Here is a 15,802-nt window from a genome sequence, read left to right on the forward strand (position 1 = left end):
TCTTTGTAAAAATCTAAGACTAGTTGTATAATTGACTTTACACAACTCAACCCAATCACGAGCTATTAAAACACAGAGCTATATACAACTGTTTTTAGCTGAATTATTTACAGAACCAGGGTCTCAATCAAAAAATATCAGACACAGTTCACAAACAATACTCTTGAACTCCTCCTTTCCCCTCATGCTACTGTATTTTTGGAATCAGCATAGGTGCTCAGAAGTAACAAAATGTGGTCTACAAAGCCTTGAAACAAATAAATAAATAAGTCTACCATTGCCTCATGAATTGTGTAAAGTTTCACCACTACCTACAATAACTATAATATTATCAAACATATAAACTGTATTTCCTGCTCTTTCACCCAAAAACCGTATTAGGAACAATGGGATATACTTTGATATATTTTGTTAATTTCTTGATAACGTGCTTTGAACCCTTCTAATAGTTCCACTTCAATTCACATTTGTTTCCTCTGTTTGACATGCACTTATTCATAGATATATCATTAAGCATGGCAGACAGATTAGACTGAAAATGATATGTTTTTAGTAACTTTTGATAAGCAGTTCTGCAAACTGTCAATTGATGTACAATTTTATGTAATCTATATTTTGATGGCTCTTTTCAGTGAGGCAATTTCCTTAGAACAGTGGCCATTTTGTGGGCCTTATTGTGGCTTATGATATCACAGTTGCAGATTCTTCTCCTCAACTCTCACTTACATGAGGCACTTGAGCAGACTCATGAAAGTACCCTTGCTTGGACTGGCATACAGCGAGAGAGAGTGATATCATCAAAATGTCAATTCTACAACATAGACTGACTTCCAGAAACCCTTCAAAAAGAAAAACTTCTCTCAGGATCCATATTTAGTGTAACAGAAAACTGTGACTGAAAACGTAAACATCCAAAACAGTAAAACAAATGATGCCTCCCTTACTGTTCAAAGATATAAAACCAATAGTAGTTACACATCAGTTTTAAGACCATTTTGTATGAACATTAATTAAAATTCAATAATGCTCTCAGTATTTATAGCATTTTTGGTGCAAACCGTATAACAGATATTTTGATAGTCTTCTACATTTGAATTTATTAAAGGGCTCCTCCTTTCTGAAGTGTGTGTAATTTAATTTTAGAAAAAAAACTGTATGGGAGGGTAGCTGTTGGTGTACTTGAATATTAATAGTTGAGAAAGATGAAATACAGATTACTAATTCTTCTAAAAGTAATTATTTGGTAGCTTGAAAGGCAAGTTTTCATTTATTGAATTAGGTTACTTAAACCCCTTAATATAAAAGTATTATCGTCATCTTAAAATGGACATAGTATAGTTTGTTAAAGAAAGATAAAATGCTAATTTAAATAAAATATTAATCCGTGCCTATGTTTTTTACTATTAAAAATACGCGGGCCTTTGTTAAAGATTTCATAGTACATCCAATAATTATTTAGCAAAGCTTCATCAAAGCATAACATTAGTTGCATCGTTTATTGTTTTAATGCCTTTAAATGGAAATATCAGCTTTGGATATCTCTTTCATAATTTGAGTAGTTTGGGACTGAAACACAAGACATGTTGTCGTCTAGGAATGTAAAGAAGCCTAAACCTCAAAAATGACTTCTTTGGGTCTTGATAGTAGAGTTCAGATACAATAGTCTTTTCATTATATATGTTTTTTTATTGTATTTTATACTTGGTGGTCATGTATCTGTAATATCGTTCTAGATCCAACATGAAGTGTCTCATCTTGACTGATTTTTTACTAGCAATTTGAATTCTATCCTGCTCATCTTTGAAAGTGCTTCAATTATTGGTAATTCATAGTGAAGCAGTAGCAATTGTTAGATTGTAGTTTCTGAGTTAGATTAGGCAGTTCATTTTCATAAAGGCTTTTTTTTAATCGAAATTACTTCTAAATTGAGGCAATCACAACAGTAGTTGATGAAACTGATGTTATTAATAGCTGTTAATGATGAAAAGCCTAATTTGAGTCTTACGCAACAGTGTGCAGGTGATAGTCTTAGGTTAAAGTTACTCCAGATGCATCTTATAAAAATCTTGTCAAGCATATGTATTGTTTATTGTTTTCAGTTAAATTTTTACAACATTGCAAAGATATGTGTATTACAAGTCAATTTTGAGTCCAATTGACATGTAGGGAGGAATAGTGGGAAACCTGTTTTTTCCCCTTTATTATTTAGTTGTACCTGGTTGAAGAAAAAACAGCATACATTATTTTAGTTTTTCTTGATTCATTTATAACTTATTCAAATGATTGTAGCCTTATATCCTGTTTAGTTTTCATGGTAGTCCATTTTTAGTAGTAAAGTTATCAAGTAGTCTGCATACAGTAGATCTGTTAGCAATGTGTAGCTAGATTTAGGGGTCTGGCTGTCACTGTGGTCCATATGTCCAGGAAGATATGCAATTTATAGCGAGAGAAGGTGTACTAAAATACATCCTTGTTTTAAGCCATTGGCTGTCCTGATTTCAAGAGTAAGTACAGTCTTGTTTTAAGCAACTGAAAGTTCTGATTTCAGGAGTTATGCCAATACCGTCATACCGGCCTAAATCCTGTTTATTTCCACTCTATCAAAAGCAGTTGAGAAATAGAAATGAATATAAAATATTCATAGTTTCTTATCTTTAGTATGCAACACCTTGTTTGCAAGAGTGGTTGTTGCAAAGATGTTAACTGTTGAGCAATGTTGTCTGAAACCTGTATCATGGTTTTTTTTTTTCCAGCGCCCATTGCGACAAGAACTGTAACAGATGTTTGGCAAAATTTTTTATTTCACAGTCAAGTAAACCGATCAAGCCCCTGTTTGTAAATTGATTGTAATATTGACCATTTCTGAGATGGTAAGATGTGGCTGTTGAAAATCATGGTATTAAAAAACGCTGTTACAAAAAAGCTTTGTTGTCCACATCTAATGTTGTTACTGCTAATAGGATTGCATTGGGACCTGATGAGCGTGATGATTTGCAGCTTTTTATTAGTTTAGCTGCTCGATCACGTGAAATTTAATATGGAGCTGGGTTCCACTTATTGTTTAGAGTCTTCTCCGTATAATTGAACAATTAATGTTTCTCAGCACCTGTAATTAATATAGCAGTCACATTTTTTCTTTTAGCTTTAATGTCATGATCTGTAATGGGCCAGAATTTGTGACTGCTTTTAAGTTTTATTGCTTTATACAATTCTGTACTTGGTGTTCGTTTAACTTGGTAAAAACATTACAATTAGGCTGCATTGTTGCTTAACATGCTAGTATAAAAAGAGGAAAACATTACCTATTGATGCCTCCCACTTAAATATTTATGTTTGGTGGACTTATCCAATTTTTTCAAGATCCCATGTAAATTTATGTTCCCACAATTTACTGATTTGCTTGTTAAAGGAACATTTAAATACTATTGTCTTCCATGCCAACTCATTAATATCATCCTCATCAAATATCTTTCCAGAATTTAGCTGCTAGCACTTCAACTTTTTGGGTTTATGAACTGAGGTATTTGTTTATACTGATGAATCTCAATCATAGCAGATACACATTTACAAAAGCAAAAGGATAAACAGGAGCTATAAACTATGCTGAATATTTCCTGCAGTGACAGCTTTTATATTAAAGTCAAAAATAATTTATTATTAATAAAATTAAATTAAATTAAAAACAATGTGGCCTGATAGTGATTATTTGAATTGTTAGGATCCATTCCTCAGAAAGGTCATTGAAGAAGGCAGTTAAAAGTCCAAAATTATGAGGAGAGCAAGCTAGCCATAGAGCACAGTTGAAGTTCAAACAATAATTATATTAAATTAATTAAAATGAATAATTAAAAGTTTGTGTTAACGCTCAAGGAGTTATACAATTGATACACGCTTCGAACTGATGGTCATCTATTTGAATCTGGCAAAGCCAGCTCAGACTTCCATCATTCTGAGATCAGCAGAGTGGACACCATTACAACAGGTTTTAGTAACACTCACAAATCTAGTGTTTTTAATTAAACACTGCCATATTAGGCTCTATATCATAAAAAATTATTGTAGTCCAGGTGCTCAAGCTGAAAAAGTTTTATATATTATTGGTAAAAACAAGGTAGCTTCTGAGAAAGAAGTACCATATTAGCTTCTTCAGAGACTGACAATCATGCAAATGCCATACCAGCAATGATTCTAGGGTGATACCATTATCACATTACCTAAACTATCCCTTGATTCCAGATGTCCTTTGTAACAGGTACAGAACTCCCCCTTACACTGCATCTCTATATACTGGATTTATCATAATCACGATGTGAGGAGCGCTGTGGCAGAGCGCTGCTCACCTGTAGCCCATCAAGATCAAACCTAAATGATTAGAAGCAGGGTAAGCTAGGACAGCAAATAGGCCAAGCCACCAAAATAAAGGTGCCCCCCAAGAAAACTGTAAGTAGCAGCAGTGGGTGAAATCACGGCCTAGGACTATCTGGCACTGTGCAACACAATTACATCGATAGGGCTGCAGGCAGTGATATGATTGCCATACGTCTCATCTTCCCTTACTGTGGCTTGCTAAGAACAACATTTGGGAGAATACCCACTCCGATTTCTACAGTGTTTCTGTTTTCCACTCAAAAAGACATAAACACCCAGGCTACCCAGAAAAAGGGAGTAGGTAGAGGAGCATTTTATTTGCTTCCTCCTTGTTCTTCTCTCACTAGTCTGTAGACAAAGAACCTCTGCTATCCTAGATGTGAGTATGATAAGAAAGATAAGGAGAAATGGGAGAGGATAGATCAAAGAGGCAGAAGAAGAAGTAGGAACATGGGCAGAGAATGTGACATAGAAGGAAAATGAGACATAAAGGATGAGCATTGGTAGTGGTGAGGACAGGGGTGTTTGGACGAAATAAAGAGGGGACAATATTGTGTGGACAAAATATTGTGTCAAGAAAATCGAAGACAAAAATATTGTGAAAGTAATTTTCTATGGGAAAGCAAAGATTTACTGTACTTAATTCCAGATATACATATCTTGATGATATATATATTTCTTCAAGATATGTAGATGTGGAGTTAAGGTGGTAAATTTACACTTACCTATTTACAGTTGCCTTCTTCATATTTTGATCATCAATATTTTTGACAATATTCTGTCCACACAATGTTTTTGTCATTGATATTCTACCAGGCATTTGAGGAAAGGAATTAGAGAGGTAGGTAGTTTAATGTGGTGTTCAGTTATTGGTTTGTGGGAATTAATTATTTACTTTCACTGTGATCCATGGACCTTTGCTATGCCACTGAGCGTTTCATCATCAGCAAAGTTTGCCATTTCACTCGTAGACTGGCATAGCCTGACTATTTCTGAATATCTGGGCAGATAATCCTTACAATATGCACAGTCAAAGCACCATTGAGGAAATCGACTCTCTTGGCTTCCTCCAATTCGCCAATGTCCCGCATCAGTCATGAGGGTATTGCCTTGACCTGTTTTCCATAACTACAGAACTCCTCCCTATCAGCTCTCAGTAGGTATTCCAGTCAGACCACCGTTTAATTAACTTCTCCAATGAAAGTGAGTCCTGTATGAAATCTAATCTTGCTTCTGCCCCAGAACACGGTATCCCACAGAATCTTTAACTTGTTGATTTCACATAACACCTTCTGGGTTCACTGGAACCAATTTGGAGGCATCTACAGAAATTCTGGCACTTTTAAAAACAGAAATATTCTTGTGCATTTGATATTTTTGCCTCTTTCATGGGTACCTCAGATATTATCTCTCAATTAGTGAATCGACTTTGGTGAGAGGAGGACCTGTGGGGTGGAGAGGGGATTTAATTGACTGATGCCAAGCTACGAGTAGAATGAGTGAATGAGGATGGTGACTGAGGGTGACCAGACAGACGTCCAGGGTTGTATGTCCACCAGCATGTTCTTGGAAAGTAAGGTTTCTCACCCATCCTCAGTCAAATATACAATTTAGGAGGTGCAGGAAGCAAAATACACATATAATGGGACCCGCCACTCCCATAACAGGTGGATACCAGTTATAGCAGGAAACTCCGGACTGCCACAAGGCCTGTGAAAGAGAAAAAAGACTGCTGCACTGAACACGGTGACTCTGATCCTACCATTGAATGCATTCAAGGCCCACTGCGGGAGCTGAGAATACAGCTTTGATCAGTATGGATGGATGCATGGCAAGATGTAAATGACAGGGAGTGATACGAGGCAACATAGGACTTTAAGAGGTGCACCAAACTGTCTGTAGCCTTTACAACAAGAAGTGATGGTTTGGTGAAAGGTCCTTCAAATGATAAGAATTATCAAGTGAAAGTAATTTATCAACACAGGATCCCTAGGAAGGCCACTAGGCCTGGTGTAAGTGATGGAAAATTAAATTGGCACAATGGAAGGGCCCACAGCAAATCTTTATGATTGCTCTCAGAAAGATTTAAATAATTGAAATTGTTAATATACTCATGATAGTGTCCCCAGACCCAGGCGAATGAACACTGCTGTGAGAGGGGAAATATTGTATGGTGAATGGGAACAACTGCACCATTTCCCAGCTCAGATGTTTCTGAGAACAAAGTGGAGGCAGGTTTGCACGAAATGACCTTACGATAAACCATTGTACGATTGTAGGAAAATAGGATCTGCTTTCATGGTTACCCCCACTTTTTGCTTGGTGTCAGTGTGTCTTTGGCTTAGTCTGCTGGGATCCTGCTGATCAGGACCCCAGCAACTGTGCTTTATCTCCTAAATTGACATGGAAAGTACTTTGGTACCTCGACAATTAGCTACTGATGTACCCTTGTAAGTCCCTAGTATGTGGTACTAAGGTACCTAGGGCATAGGTACACCATAGGTCTCCCATGGGCTGCAGCATGTATTATGCCACCCATGGGAGTCCACTTAAACTCAGACTTCAGGCCTGCTATTGCTGTCTGTGTGAGTTGGTGCTTGCAGCTCTCACGACAGATATAAGTTTCCTTATATCCTAGGTCACTGTACTGAAAACCTATAAGCCACCCCTATGGCAGGCTCTTCAGTCCTGAGGGCATGGTGCTTGGTTATAAGTGTGAGGGTGCCCCTGAATGAGCAGGACACCCCTACAAACCTCGGAATCGATTCTCCAGGCTTTGTACATGCGGTCAGCCACTTTTAGAGATATAGTGGACATCAGTCCTTACGAGATGTCTAAGTGGCTGCACCGAACCTGCACATGTTTGGTATCAAATATGTTGGAATCATACCCCAATGCCAATTCCATTGTTGGAAGTATGATCCCATTTACTGGGGGGCTCCTTCGGGGACCCACCTGTTCTCCCAGTAACAGCCTTTCAGAGTCTGCAAGCAAGCTAATACTGCTGCCGACCACAGACATGATCCTGCCCTCCTGCTGCTGAGCCAAGCTTGAGCAGGGGAAAGTAGAACAATAGGTTTCCTGTTACAGGGAGGTCTGACTGTCTCCTAGACAGGACTTATTGTATTGGGCTGGGGTGGAGGTGCTTGCCAGCACCACCAGCCTGCTATGAAGGGCACATATGGTGTCCTTCTTTCATACTCCAGTTTGAGCCAGTTCAAAAACCATTGGTTCCTTCTATGGTGCGAAACTGGACAAAGGACATGGGAGCATCCTCCCCTCTGTCCAGCCCATCCTCTTAGGGCACTTAAGAGTGGGTCCTCAGATTTGTCATGGGACAATACTCAACTCTAAAACTACGTTGCTCTTCACTTGTCTGGACACTTAGACTTCGACTGGAACTGAGACTACACCAAGGAATCTGTGTTTCATTCAGGTTCCTCAACAGACCTGTGGGCATCAAGGACACCCGAAGAAATAGCTCTTGGAATGAAGGATTCGCTCTCCTGCATCTGCAGGCACTGCAACGCAGCAAACCAGTCTGCTGCTCCTATCGTCCTACAGACGTCCTGAGGCTCAGCAACACAAGTGGGGCTTTTGCAACTCCCTTGAGGCCTGGCCTGTCCTCTCTGCAATGTTTAGGCCAGTATCCCTCGTTGGAACCGCTGGGACCAAACTCCTGTGCAATGCATTGACTTGCCGTTGCCAAGGCTTGTTGGATCTGTACTCCAGAGATCTTCAGGCTACAAGAAGCTCCAGCCTCCAGGACATCTTCCCTCCAAGATCAGTGTCCTCACATTATCCTCTGCATCGTGGGCCTCTAACTTTGGTACGCTCTCGAGGTCCTCTTGCGACTCCTGTGCCTTCAACCTGTGGGTCCTCCTGGGAGTCTTCTCTTGCTTCAGAGGACTCCCCTGCTTTCTCGGGGCCTGCTCTGACTCTCCAGCTGTTGATGAGTCCTTTGGACCTTGCTGGCCCCAACGTTGCTCCTTTTTCGGCTTCCATTCCCGTTGCGGCTACCAAGGCTTCTTGGTGCTCCTGCTAAACACTGACTACCTAGTCACCGACATCCGATGTGGGACAGCTTGTGCACAGCTCCTGGTCTTTCTCAGCATTGCCTGGTCCTCACAGCTGCAGCCACAGTCACAGTTGACTCATCAGAACCTCCCAAAAATGGTGGGCATTGTATCTCTGTGCCTCCTGGTCACCCCCGAGTGGCATAGACTCTGTCCCCTCGGTTTGCAGGTTTTTCACTTCAAGAATCCACCCTTGGATTCCACCAGACTCCTTCACAGTCTTCTCCAGAAGCATCTTCTTCTTCGAAGTCTCCCATTGCTGTCTAGAGCAGGTTCCGTCGTCACTTCGCCCCATGTACCCAGCTCACCTGATGAAGGTAACCTGATTCCTGGGGCATCCACGGGTAGGGTCGCTCTCCAACCTTCTGTCTTCCAAAGGGTTTCTTCAGGGTCCTCCGGGAAGGGTCCTTCTTTAAAACTGCAACTGCGACTTCTCCATTTAATTCTATCGGGCATGCAATTTGTGTTTCTATTCTGCACACAGCCTCCGTGGGGTTCCTGGGTACTTACCTTGGGTGGTTCATTGTGTCCCCGGATTCTCTGCGTCTTTTGGTCCAAGTCCTATCCTCCATTGTAGCTCGCATTCCACTTTCTTAATATATGGTTTGGTCTCCTCCAGCATGCCACTGTATTTTGTGCTACTTACCTGTTTGCTCTTGAGGTATTCTTGTGTCATGTGTTGATATCTTCGGGTAGGAGATATATCAATGTGATAGTGATATTGTGTTGCAATAAATAGACTTATTTTTGCTAAACACTGTGTGCTTTCTTTTCATCTAACTTACACTACAGATTAAACTGGTAAAACAAGCTGCTTTACACTCCTTCAGGATAAGCCGGAAGGCTGCTTTCCACAGCTACCACTTAGAGAGCTTTCTATGGTTATCAAAGACCACTAAAATCACTATAAGGGTTCTATGAATTAGTGCAAGGTGCATCACTTGAATAAGTGTTCACCTTATACTAAGCCAGCCTCCTATAAGGATGGTGCCTGCAAACAAAGGTGTACACAAGTAAATGCGTACCAGGTCTTCACCTACACTCACAGCTTGTCATGAATTCAGTTTGTGAGTTCCATTTTGGTGAGTAGGTAAATCCCCTTACCTGTTCACTGCTCATTGTGGCAACATCTACTCTAGTGTGAAGGAACAAAGTGAGAGTAACTTAGCGGCACACCATACTGCTGGTTTGCTAGAATGTGGTTGGACTGCACCTCTGTACATCAGGTGATGATTGAATGTTTGCTAGTCAGAAGAATTACACAATATGCTCCAGCCACTGGTCTAAATAAAAGAAGCAGCAGTGAAATTATTGAAGGGGCACAAACAGGAAGAGAAAAGAAAGGTGGCAAAAGGAAGTTCTAAAAATGTAGACATAAGAGGAGTAAATAAAAAATTAAACAGGATAGATTTGCTAAAAGACATGAACACTAGAAATAAAGCACATGAGATGGATGGGAAAGAAAATAACAGAGGATGTTTGAAAGAAAAAGCTGTGCAAACGGAAAATATACATAGGGAATAGAAAATAGTGTAATTGTTGGCATGGATGACAATTCACCAAGGCTTCAGGGGCAGTGAAAGTGATATAAATCTGGCTGCCTGTGACATCATATGTGTGCCCCTTGTCACACCCAGCCTCTCACTGCCGAAGATCTTGGCGGGCAAGGAGTGGAGGCTACAGAAAGTAAACAGGAGTCTGGGAGCCCAGTTTAGCTTCTCTTCCTCTTGCTGCCTTCAGAACCTTAAACCAAGGGTAGCAATTGCTGCACCAGGTGTTCCAAAGGCGAGCCAGTGATAAGAACAGCCTAAAAGCCCTACCCCAATTGACTTCCCTGGGTGCCAGAGATCAGACAGATACAGAGATGGAGATATGAACTTGAGTGAAGTAAAGAGAGGAGGATGGGTTAGGGAGAATTAGAGCTTGGGTACATGAGAAAAAGTGAAAGAAGTCGAGAAAAAGAGGATCAGGAAGAAAGGTAAACAAAGAGACTTGAAGATAGTGTGTGAGAGTGCTACAATAAGAGAGAGACAGCAATAGAGATATACATGAAAAGATAGAGGGAAACAGAGAAAGGTAGAGAAGGGAAAACAGAGAGAGATAAATGGAAATAAATTATGTACTAAGAGAGAATAAAGAAGGCTTAGAGAGTGCAGAGGAGAGTGAGTGAGTGAGATACAGTGGGGCATATTTATGAGAGTCTTGCGTCATTTTTGCACCATGCAAAGTGGTAGATGCGTGACACAAGGCTTTAAGTGACCTCATAAATCTTGAGTAAGGCAACACAGTGCAAATCGCAGGGTCACCTTACTCTGTGCAAGGAAGGCGTTCCATGGGTGTTGCGCTGGGTGTTCCCACGCAACTCCCTTGGGTTTTGACGCATTCCCAGATTTACTAAGGCTTGTAAACCTGGGAATGCATCACACTCTTACTCCTCCCCTGGGCAGGCGTAACAAGGAGAGATATCTTTATTTCTCCTCGTTTTTTCCTCTTTCTATGTGTGCTGCATGCACACATTGAAGGAGGAAAACGCCTCCATGGATTGTTTTTGTGCAGGACGGTGACCCTTCCTGCACAAAAACAATCCTGCCTACATCACAAACACACGTGCACCATGGTTCAATGGTGCTTGCTTTGGCTTAAATGAATAAATACTATGCATTCCTGCACTTTCACTTTGACGTAAGGCAACGCAGCAAGGTAATGTGCTGCACTGCCCTACACCAAAACCCCATAAATGAGACTCAGAGTGAAAAACAAACACAGAGACAAGGCTACAGAGAAAGAGAGGGAAGGCAGGGCAAGAATAGAGAGCTGTAGAGAACAAATAATAGAGAGAAAAGTGGACATTGTGAGACAAAAAAACAGAAAGAGCGAGACCATGAGAGTTAAGGAAATAAAGAGAAGTCATTAAGAAACATAACGAGACAAAGTCCCCCATTTATCAAGGGCTTGCGTTGCCGCTGTGAAACGCAAGCTGACGCAATGCAACGCAAGCTCTTAAGTCAGATTTACTATGTCATGGATCTACGTGGATTGGTATATCTGGAGTAACACAAGGCGACACAAGTCACTGCCCTACGTTGCTCTGCGTTGTGAAGGCATTCCAAGGGTGGAGCATGGGTATTCCCACCCTTCCACCTATGTGTTTTGTGGCACATGTAGAAAGAGGATATGCCTCTAAGGATTGCTTTTGCGCAAGAATGTGTTCCTTCCTGTACAAAAACAATCCTGCCTGTATCGCAGGCACCCTTGCACCATGGCTCAAGTGTCCCTGTGTTTGTGTTCGGCTGCCACAAGTGCACCAGCGGAGAGAGAGAGCAGAAATGCGCCATGTGGTTGTAATTAAGGCGCATTCCTGCTCTCTTCATTTGATGCAACAAGTTGTCATCATTTGGGCCAAATTTGGGGAGACTAACAGAGGGATGGAAAAAGAAAGGGAGAAAAAGTACCATACCGGATGCGGGAGCGAGAAGAAAAAGGAGAAAAATAGTTGGGGAAGTTAGTGACAAATTTGGAGTCAAGGGGTTTGTTGGGTGTGAAAAATAAAAAACAAGCAGGGAAATAGGAGGACAGCTACTGCACCTTCTACAGGATGTAGGAAGGGGTCGTGTAAAATGACGAGGAGGGATATTCTCCCCCATTGCCGTACAACCCTAGCTCTGAGCCATTCTTGGGGGTTTCTGCCTGTGTTTTTTTATTTCTCTTTTTTTTTCTCTATTATTTTGGCAGACCTTTAGGAATGTCTAGAAGTTAAGGACTTTGCTTCACGGAGCAGAATTCTGCAGCTTGAAAAAGGGAAAGTTATAGACGCGACCACAGAAATGTAAACACGTCTGCAGCTAAAATAACTCGACTTTCATTGAAAACACGCCTCGCTCACAATCAGACTTCTGTGTGCTGCTGGTCTCAATAAAACGGCATGCTAATAGCCAGCAATTAATAGATTATGCGGCTGCGCTTTAAAAGGGGCCCTCTTCAGCCGTCCTGCCTATGAAGTCGCCGGGGGAGCTTTCTCTTTAGTCCCGCCATTTTACCGCGAGCTAAAGCCGCGAGACTTGGCAAATGTGCTTAGTTACATCAGATTTGTGTAAGCACCGATAAGTTTCGGGATTCCATTCCAACACATGGGCACGCTAGCAAGTGGCACTCACCACACTAGTATCTTTGTGAGATATTTAATGGCTCCAGGACATAACACAAGCCATATGAAAGTGTGAACAAGGAGGAGGGTTAAGTTGCTAGTTCCATGCTATCTAAAACACTCACTCGTCTACCAATCTACACACTCCCTTATTCACCCACCACCACCACCTTCATTAACTCACTCACTATGCCGCTCTCTCTTTCTGTTCTACCCATTAAAACCCTGGTTCATTCCAACCATCCACACATTATCTCATGCATTCACTGATTCACTCATTTACTCACTCACTCACACATGGACGCATGCTCCTTTAATCGCAGATGCATAAATTCACTCTGCTACTCACACACTTGATCATTCACTCACCCCCAACACACGCTTTCATTCACCCACTCACTTACGGATGCATGCATTCACTTATTTATTCACAGACACACTTATTCACTCAGATACTCACTAACACACTTGCTCGCTCACCCATTCGCATAGTAATTCACTTATACAGTCTGCACACTAAATAACCCAGCAGTCTTGCTCAGAGATGCCGAACCTTTCAACTTCAGATTACCAGTATTCTGTCGAGGGCAGCGCTTTAAGTGGGATGCAAAAATTTGGGGGTCCCTGCAAGGGGAGGTGCTCATATAATTAAGGGCGTGGTTTAAACATATGCACTTGAATTCGCATAGAGTGCCAAGCTATCCACACATTTGTATAGAGTCACAACTGCAGCTGGCATGCATGAACATTGATCTGTGTGCTTTGAAGAGCGGTCAAACATTGGATGACCACGTTTTCTGGACACCTTTTTGGACCCTCTGACAGGTACTGAGACACACTGGCACTGCATCGAGCCACAAGTCAATTGTGCCCGTTATAAACACCTGGATGTGACTCAATTCGAGTTATGTATTAGACAAGAGCAATATACTGTCCAAAAAAATGTATCACAGTATCCTGGAAAAAGCAAACACTCACAGGGAATACAAGTTTAAGTGAAGCACATGAAATAGAAGCAGGAAGGACATGGATTACCGTAATTTTTTTTCACTCATTGCTCAGAATTCAATTTGTGTCTTGTGCATGAAAAGTTAAGGACATGAATACAGGGCCTGAAAGAGACCAGTTTCAATGTCTGTTTTGTATTACTAGCGGGTTTGAAACCTGGAGGTACCAGGACCATTTAAAGCCCGGGTCAAGGGGTTTTACCATTTTGTGTTTTGCTCAGTGGTGCATGTGACATGAGTTGTTTGTTCCAGTTCAGTTGTCAAGGTGTCCACTTCACACAGACTGTCACTATGCAGGGGCGGCTCCTCCATGTGGGCGGAGGAGCGTCGCCCCACTGCTTTCTCGCAGTGCGAGACGCAGAAACATAAAATGGTATTATGAATACCTTTTTATATTTCTGCTTCTCGCACTGTGAGAAATCAGAAAGAAGGGTTTGTTGGGGGCGGTCCTGCTTCAGGGCAGGGGGAGAGTGGCTTGCCCACTGTTGTGGGCGCTGTCTGTTTGGTCGGCCCCAGGGCTGACGAAACCAGTCATAGGGACTCTCCTGTTTTCTCCATGTAGGCTGACGAAACCAGTCATAGGCACTCTCCTGTTTTCTCCATGTAGGCTGCACGCAGCCTACATGGAGAAAACGGCCTCCCCATAGACGCCTGTGCGGTGGGCGTCTTAGCCAATCACAACGCTGCCATTGCAGCGCTGTGATTGGCTTAGGGGAGGCTGCCTGCTTCCGGACTCGGAGAGCAGAGAGAGAGAAGGAGCCGCGACATGGGACCAGAGGCGAAGGTAAGTTTTAATATATATATATATTTTTAAATTAACCCCCTCCCCGCGCGACTCCCTGCCTCCACACCCGCAAATCATGCCAGCCGCAACTGTCAATATGTTTGCTACGTGTGTGCCCTTCGACTATATCAGCAGAGAAAAAGAGAGACCAGAGATCGAATTTGTCTATGGAGACTCCACACCATATATATATTACAACGCATACTGTTACCACCCATAATTTTACGAGGAATGTACTACTATGTGCCATCAGTGATGTTATCAATGCTGTAATTGAACATGTCATGAGGGATGTCAAATCTGAGGGTATGAGTAGTGAATGTCGAGGCAAGAGTTATGGTCACTTCAGGGTTTGAGCTATAATTACTTTAGTTTGTTTCTTTCAGTTAATTCCTTAGGTTTTTTTGTAATACCTAACTATAACTGTCACTTTAACCTTCGTTTTTTCTGTGAATTTCTATGCTTTTGTAATGTAAGTTAATATCTACATATAAAAGGATCTCCAAATAGTTTTGGATACAGCGATTGGCACTGTCAAGGAATTATTGTAATGCATGTCAGTAATTTTTTTTTAAAAGGGGGGCCACACTCCGACTCCACGCAAGATGGCCGACTGCCTCTGACGCTCCCGAGCGTCTCTGACGGTCGAAAGGAGATGCAGTTCCTTTCCAGTCATTTGAAGAAGTTTCTGTCATCGGAGGTGAGCACTCCAGGAAATTAGGGCGTTCCAACTTCATTTAAAAGGCTATTTCATACAAAAGTTGCTTGGAGATATATATCTGATATGATGGCCGCCATTTTGAATAAACAAAATATCACCTTGTGTGAGGTAAACTTATAAGTCTTATTATGTTGCCAGTGTGGGAGAACTTTGTGTTTACTTTTGCGCCAGGACTGTAACTACAACTTACTCAGCCTCATCTGGAAAGCTTATGTTTCACACATGCTCAAAAAGTCAGGCTATATGGGCTACGTAGGCACTACACAATTATCAGCTCCTCACTAAGGTGACTTGGAGTCTCAATATTCACATGTGAATAAATTCACTGCGACCTGCGATGCCCTGTGCCCTTCCTATTCGCCTTCATGACTACAGCTGGCGCTTTTTATGACTGCTTGCTCATTTGGTTGCTTTAATATAATGTCAGACGTGAAAATATGTTGTGACGTACCATTTAAAGGGCAATTATTATTCGTTTAGCCTTTAATTGACTGAACTTATCCTTTTCACCTTGTGCTCACTGGTCTACAGACTTTTGTCCTGGTCATTATTTACTTCTATTCAGCTTTGTTTCACAATAGCTAATCTTGGTACCCCTACTCCTTGTATTTAACTGTTGATATGAAACATTTAAAGTCTAAGGCGAAATTGCTTTGTGGTTCTTTTGTCCTTCACAGGAAAGCCTCATGGACTGAAATGTGT

The sequence above is a fragment of the Triturus cristatus genome, chromosome 8 (assembly GCF_964204655.1).
Source record: "Triturus cristatus chromosome 8, aTriCri1.1, whole genome shotgun sequence".
Classification (NCBI taxonomy): Eukaryota; Metazoa; Chordata; class Amphibia; order Caudata; family Salamandridae; genus Triturus; species Triturus cristatus.